The sequence below is a fragment of the Echinops telfairi genome, unplaced genomic scaffold, assembly GCF_000313985.2.
Source record: "Echinops telfairi isolate 266 unplaced genomic scaffold, ASM31398v2 ScPeMD7_4225;HRSCAF=4972, whole genome shotgun sequence".
Lineage (NCBI taxonomy): Eukaryota > Metazoa > Chordata > Mammalia > Afrosoricida > Tenrecidae > Echinops > Echinops telfairi.
Window position 1 is genome coordinate 211,906 of NW_022108124.1, and position 7,104 is coordinate 219,009.

Consider the following 7,104-nt stretch of genomic DNA (forward strand, 5'->3'; position numbering starts at 1 on the left):
ACGTGTTGGTTCCAACTTCTCGCAGTCAGCGATCCGGAAGGGTGGCCTCCATTCCCGCCTCCCTCCCGAGGGGACGGGGCCCCGGGGGCGTAGAGCCGGCCGCAGTTTGCTTTCCGTCGTACGCTCGACCACCTATGATTAATTCCCCGCGGAACAACGGCTCTGCAGACACGTCGTCTCCCTTGGGGACAATGCGTGCACACGCGCAACCGTTACCCTCCTAGACGGGACGGGGATTAGGGCAGAGTTGCAATTCTCAGATGATCTTTATTTGCCTTTTTCGAGCAAAGTCCGTTCGGGCAAGATTCCTTTAGGGCAGGCAACGGGCTCTCTCGGGTTGTAAAAGTCCATGGGCCTGAGTGCGCACCCCTTGAGGTCCGGGGAAGGACTCCGTAACAAAGGGAGACATGGAATTACAGCAAACCAAGGCAAGACAAAGTGGGTGGACGGGGTGGGGAGCCCTCCTCCCCGCACCACGTTTTCCCGCAGGGCGTTCACCTCGGAGACCAACTTCATTGCCAAAGGAGCTGAAAGCCAACTCACCAAGTCCCAGCCCTGCTCCTCAAACTCCCAAACCGGAGGAGGTCGCCTTGCTGCCTTGCATCCCAGCGAAGGCCTCGGGAGCCCAACGTGCCGGCTTTAAATCTTGGGAGAGGACTGAGCAGCCATCGCCGGTCGCGCCTCCCTTCCCTGGGCGAGGACGAGCTGGGGGTCGAGTGGGGGCGGGCTCGGGCTGGAGCTCCGCCGGGGGGGCCCTGGAGCCTGCCCCGCAGCGGCTCCCGGGAGCGTTTCCTGGACCCCTGCGTCACTGCCACCGCCTGGCCCAGCCCCCGCCCGGCTCTCTGTCCAGGCAGCTCGCTAAGGTGATGGACTCCGCCCGAATTTGTTCTCTCCAGTGGATACCAACTCCGGGAAGTGTTTCCTAACGTCTCTTCAGTTCATTGAAGTCCTTGTCTCAAATGACCAACTGTGAGCCAGAATTCACTTGAATGTCTTCTTTGAATGTCGTCCCCCACTCTGCCTCCCTCCCCACCACGGACACACACACACACACACACACACACACACACACTACACATAACGAGAAAAATAGGAGAATGTGTTTTCTACTAAAGGAAATCGATGATACATAAATCCCCATGCATTTGGTTTCTTATTTCCCAATGCTTCGTCTTATAGAAGCACACCACGTCCTTTGACAGGGGTAGTGTTTTAAGAGGTCTTTGTCATTGTGCATATTCCAGAACATGAGAGGTGGGGGGTGGGGGGCATAATTAGCCCAAGCACTTCAGTAAAAGTAAAGCTTGGGGCTTGTGATCATAAAAGAAATATGGCAGTTAATGGGTGAAATGTAATTACTGATTCAAAATTTCTGCTTGCGATTTCAAACTAGTCGTTAGAAAAGTCTGCGATTGCTTTGGTGAAGTGGGCCTGCATACATTCAACCTTGCCATTCTTGTGCAAGTATTGCCTCCAGAGGCCAGGGCTCAGCATGGTGTGTGGCCACCTAAGTGGGACAGTACTGTTACACAGACATCAGAGTGATCTGTAAGGGAGACACAGCTGACAACCCCAAACTAGGTTGACGTGTGGTTAGTACAAAGCAAACCACCCCTTTGATACACTGACCCGAAATAGAAATCCTGACTGTTAAACTAGTTATCATACGTATACATGTGCAACTGTTCAATTATGATTATATTCATTCCGGGCCATTGCTAACTAGACCCCCATAGGTCCATGTATCCCCACGTGTGGGCACAAAAAATTGGACTGTACCCACAAGAAATAGAAATGAATCCAAACAATGATAAACATGTATAAGCGACAGATTTCCACGGAGCTATACATACAGCTGAACATAGCAGACAGATGAATGATTCCAAAAGCTGGTGGGGAAATTGATGCAAGGATGCAAGTCTTTGGTGGGGAAAGGGGAGATAATGTGGATGAGTGTTGTTGATGACTGGCCACGTGCCCTGGAATGCTGCCCAGATGTCCCAGCCCAACACACACACACACACACACTCCACATAAAGAAGGGTGGAAGGGTCTGAGAGGTCCCTTAACATGTCTGGGAGGATTTCCTAGAACAAGTTAGCTAGCTTCCCATCACACCCCAGAAGAAGGGGAAGGTAATGGAAGATGTGAAGGTCTAGTATAAAATACTAGGGCTGGGTTCTTTGAGGTGGGAGGTCAATGGAGATTTGGGAATTGGTTGGGAATAAATTGGTCGTCAAAGAGCGATGGTGGTGCAATGGTATAAGTGCTTGACGATCTGGACCTGTAAGGGTTTCAGCCAGAAAAGCCCCTGGGGCAGTTCCACTCCCCCACAGGGCTGCTCTGAGTCAGAATGGATGGCACGAGCAGCCAGTCAGTCGGACACTGTGACAGCAACTTGACCTAACGAAGACAGTGGACAGGACTGCCTCTGTTGGTGAGCAAAGAAAGTGCGGGTTTTAAAAGACTCCCTTTGTAAACAACTTGTAGTCCTGTGATTAGGAAGCTCGTTTTAAAAGACTCCCTTTGTAAACAACTTGTAGTCCTGCGATCAGGAATTTGCTTGCGATGCAGAGAAGTAGAAAACTATGGGAAGTACTTGGAGGGAGATGGGGAGTGGAACTGTAACATCAAGATGGCCATCTTGGAAAAAAAAACGAGAGGGGTTGATGTTTGTCTGTTAACTGAAGAGGCTAGAGGAGGCCGGAAAAGATGGTTCCAAGTAGCAGATTTAGGAGAGGACCGATGTTTTATTATTTTCTGCAGAGGGACAACTCAAACCTGAATGCCAAGGCCTCTAGGAGAAAGGCAAATCCAAGCGAGGATGATCTCCCATCTGACTCCCACGAAGAGAGCGCATTTAAACAGAAGGAAAGAAAACAAGAAGGGCCGGGGTGGGTGCTGAGAGATTGGGACTCTTATACAGTAGGGATAGACTTGTAAATACGTATGACCATGGTGTACAGATTTATGGCACTATTTAAAACAACTGGGACTAGAAACCCTATACAACCCAGCAATACCTCTGCTGGGCCGATGCTCTCCCATGATCCTGGCAGGTCGCAGGTTGCAATAGCGAGAAGCTGGAAGTAGCCCTAAGGCAGAAGAATGGATAAAGAAACTATGGTCCATACACAGCAGAATCCTATGCATCCCTAAGAAACACTGACGAAGCCCCTCATGACAAGGTGGCCCTGGAAACCAGGATGCTAAGTGAAGGTAGACAATCACAAAAAGACAAAGAGCGTAGGCGACCACTATAAGGATAAGCAAGAAGACAGGCAGACATCAGTCCTCGGCTCATGTCATCGAATCCAGTCTCCTAAGCAACAAGGTGAACCAGAGATCTTAAAAATCACTTCAACAGAGGAGACCTCATCTCAGCTCCGGACAGTTTCTCATGTTGCCGCGGAGCGGGAGAAGACCAATCAATGTCTGCTGTATAACATTGCTCTATGATCACCTCAAATCAGCATACCCCTACAAGGGTGCTTAGTGAACCTTATTTAACTCCAGAGGCACAGCCTGGGTGTGGGGCGGAGGGAAAGGGGACAGGAGCCAGGAGGCCGGTGTCTGTGAACAGGGAGGAACATGCCTGTCTCGGAAAAGATGATTTCACTTCTGTTGGTTGGTAAACCAGGCAGGGCAACCTGCCATTGTTAAACATGCTGAAAATGACTCATCATGGATCCCCAGTGGTAAAAATACCCCCATATGATACTGCTAATTGGGCACCCTTGACCTAGGTGCTATCTGGCGCTTGGTGACCAGGCCAAGAACTATAAATAACCGGGACTTGAGATTTTACCCTTTCAAAGTGCACAACATCAAAGATAGGCTGCACAAGAAGGATCCAATTTGAGAGCCCTCTAAATGAGCTGGGCCTTACCTTCAACACACCTGTAGCTGATGAAGGGAGTGGAACTACTCCCGTGGTCTTACAGCCGAAGCCCCCTGAGAAGAAGCAGATGAGGACTATGCAAGGTGATGGATTCGGAAGTCACTGGACTTTGATTCAAAGTGCTTCCTTGGATGGTGCCTACTAAATGACAAAGGAGCCCTGACGTCTCTCTCACCGCCATGAGCCAATTCGGACTCCATAGCACAAGGTCAGCAGTTCAAAACCACTATCTGCTGCTATGCTCAAGAAAGACTGGCATTTATACTCCCATAAGGAGTTAGTCTTGGAAACCCACAGGGGCAGTTCTACCTTGTCCTGTATGGTCGCTAGGAGCTAGCATTAACCTGATGGCAGTGGGAATCGATGACCGCTGATGTCGACCATAGAGCTGCTGTTTTCACACTCCCTTGGCTTTGTTATGACACGTCAATCCAGCAGGCACAATTCTCCCTCTGTGAATGAGAGTTATTAAAAGGCTTGCCCTACCCCCAACCCTCCTAGTTTTCAGTGTCAAGTCACTTAAGTTCTTAAACTGTGCATTCACGAGTACGTTAAATTCTGTATCATTGGCTAAGTTAATGATGCTATTAATAAAATTATGATATGCTCCATGGGAATGATTTATAATGTTCCCCAATAAAATGATAAGGATGTCTCTAAAGTGAACCAGGGGCATGTGGAAATCATAGATATATTCATGGGTTTCGAGATCTCACTTAATAAAACCAAATTGAATGCCATCAAGGCAAGGCTGACTCACAGGCACCCTATAAGACAGGCTCAAACCATCCCCGTGAGTTTCTGAGACTGTAACTGTTAATGGAGTAGAAAGCCCCGTCTTGCTTCTGTCTCACTTAATAGTAGCCCTAACCTAGGAATAATTTATTTAATTTAATTTTTTTAAGCAAAAGGGAAGAAATGTATTGGAGCCCATACGGCAAACCCTAGAGGGGCCCAGCATCCCCTACTGTGTGGGCATGCCCAGCAAAGGGTCACACCACTCACTGTGTCCCCATGTCCCAGAGGGACTCCCCTTGAGCCGAGCTCCAAAGCCCCAGGACTGCCTGGGGGTGAGAAATAATTTATTCTTATACCATGGCCCTGCTCTATACTTGCCTTCATGAAGAGATCACTGAAGATGTTGGTGCTATAGCAAAGTGTGGTGAAGAAATCAGATGGTGCTTGGATATCAGAAAGAAAAGAATCTGGAGCGTGAAAGACTTGTTGCAAAATAAACAGCCATCAGACCAGAGGATGTGCACTGGTACAGATAGGAACTGGCAACACAGGGAATCCAGGATGCGTGATCCCTTCAGGACCAGTGCTGAGAATGGCGATACCAGGAGGGTGGAGGGAGGGTGGGGTAGAAAGGGGGAACCAATTATAAGGATCTACATAAAACCTCCTCCCTGGGGGACAGGCAACAGAAAAGTGGGTGAAGAGAGACGTCGGACAGGGCAAGATATGACAAAATAATAATTTATAAGTTATCAAGGGCTCATGAGGGAGGGGGGAGCACAGAGGAAGGGGAAAAAATGAGGAACTGATTCCAGGGCCTTAAGTGGAGAGCACATGTTTTGAGAATGATGAGGGCAATGAATGTACAGATGTGCTTTACACAAGTGATGTATGTATGGATTGTGATAAGAGTTGTATGAGCCCCCAGTAAAATGATTTTTAAAAATAAATTTAAAAAAGAAACAGCCATCTAAGTGAGATGCCACCTAAGTTCACATGGAAGAAGCACACCAGTCTGTGTGCTCCAAAGATTGTCAATAATAAAATCCATATCCAAAGGAGGGAATGGTATGTGAGCTTAAATTCTGAGCACCTAGCTTACTGAAGGCTAGGGATGACAGTGAAAGCCCAAAACCCATTTGCGGAGTCCCCGCATAGATTAAGCCTCTGCTGAGTACCCCCTGACTATTAACCACAGATGTGACTAGCTTTGCTATCGGAGCATTGGAAAGTGATTAATGCAGATGTGGTTACATTTTACCACCTTATCTTTTGTCTTCCCTTGGACTCATTTTAAATTTGTTCTAGTTATTAATATTTTCTGATTGCTTTTTGATTGAGGTTTTTCTCTATTATTTTTGTTGGTGGATTTTTTTTGGGGGGGGTTGCTTGTTTGGGGTTTTTTCTGTATATGAAATCCAAGATAGGTAAATAATAATTTTCAAGGTTATGACAGAAGAAGTGGGGGAAATGGGGAGCTAAAGATAATGAGCACAAAAATGAAAAAAGATGTTCCCTAATTGATTGTGGTGATGATTGCACAACTCTTTTTAATATGATTAAGCCATTGAATTGTATGAAAAAAATAGCATCATAATATACTTGATGATTTGCGACCTGTCTTTTCACTTTCTGGTATATGTGAACACTTCCTATATTATTCAACATGCTCTGTGGCATTGTTCCCTATTTTTATGTGTTTATCAATGGCATCTTTTCTTCGGTTAACATTTTTATAATAAAATAAAACACAAATACAGAAAACAACAGCAACCCCCAAAAGGCCCCTAGGAGATGGTGGGAGCAGATGGGACCCAGGGAAGGAGCAGATATTAGTAAGACCGTGAAGAGGACCTTATGCTTCACACAAATGGAGCAAAGCATTTCAACAGTCAGGCTTGACTTCTTCAGCTAAATTGGCTCACCCCTCCGAACATGGTCATTATAATGTCCTGTGACTACAGTCACTGCCCACTTCTTCTTGTCTTCTGAGGAGCCTTGGGTGTTCGGGAGGCAGGTGAATCCTGATGGGCCCGAGCTCCCAGCCACTTCCCTACCTGTCCACAGTGGCACTTGCTTCTGAGAGGGCCACGGGGACTGAGTGCCATGGAGGGGTGTCTTCATGAGCTGATCTGTGCTGGTTGTCCTCATGCCCACAGGCTGCAGAAAGAAAGCCCCTCCTGCTCTTAATACTAAAGACGGTCTCCCGACATCACCACTTCAAGAGCCCCCTCTAGTAATAGCTCTGGAATATAGTTTCTATAAACACTACATCTCAATCAAAATGATGCCAAGGAAGCTGTCTACTTATATCCTGCCAGCCCTTCTCACCCACGCCCATATTCTTCCTAGGGGCTCTTTTCTGTCTACATTGGCTCCGTGGTGGTACCATTCATTGCTTTTAATCCCACGTGTATATTCTATCCCTGATGATGAGTCCTAAGGCCCCTATATATGGGGCGGGG

At 47.4% G+C, this 7,104-nt stretch overlaps 2 protein-coding genes across 5 annotated transcripts in view; one reads left to right on the forward strand and one right to left on the reverse strand.

Moving 5' to 3' along the window:
* B3GNT5 (UDP-GlcNAc:betaGal beta-1,3-N-acetylglucosaminyltransferase 5) overlaps nt 1-666 on the reverse strand; it is an 18,349-nt gene extending 17,683 nt beyond the window's left edge. For both annotated transcript variants that reach the window (XM_004708622.2, XM_045295038.1), the window contains exon 1: nt 544-666. The gene's annotated coding sequence lies outside the window, so the exon portion shown is untranslated. The remainder of the gene's footprint in view (nt 1-543) is intronic.
* Nucleotides 1-7,104, forward strand: part of MCF2L2 (MCF.2 cell line derived transforming sequence-like 2) — a 223,046-nt gene that overhangs the window by 149,736 nt on the left and 66,206 nt on the right. The gene's annotated exons all lie outside the window — the stretch shown is intronic.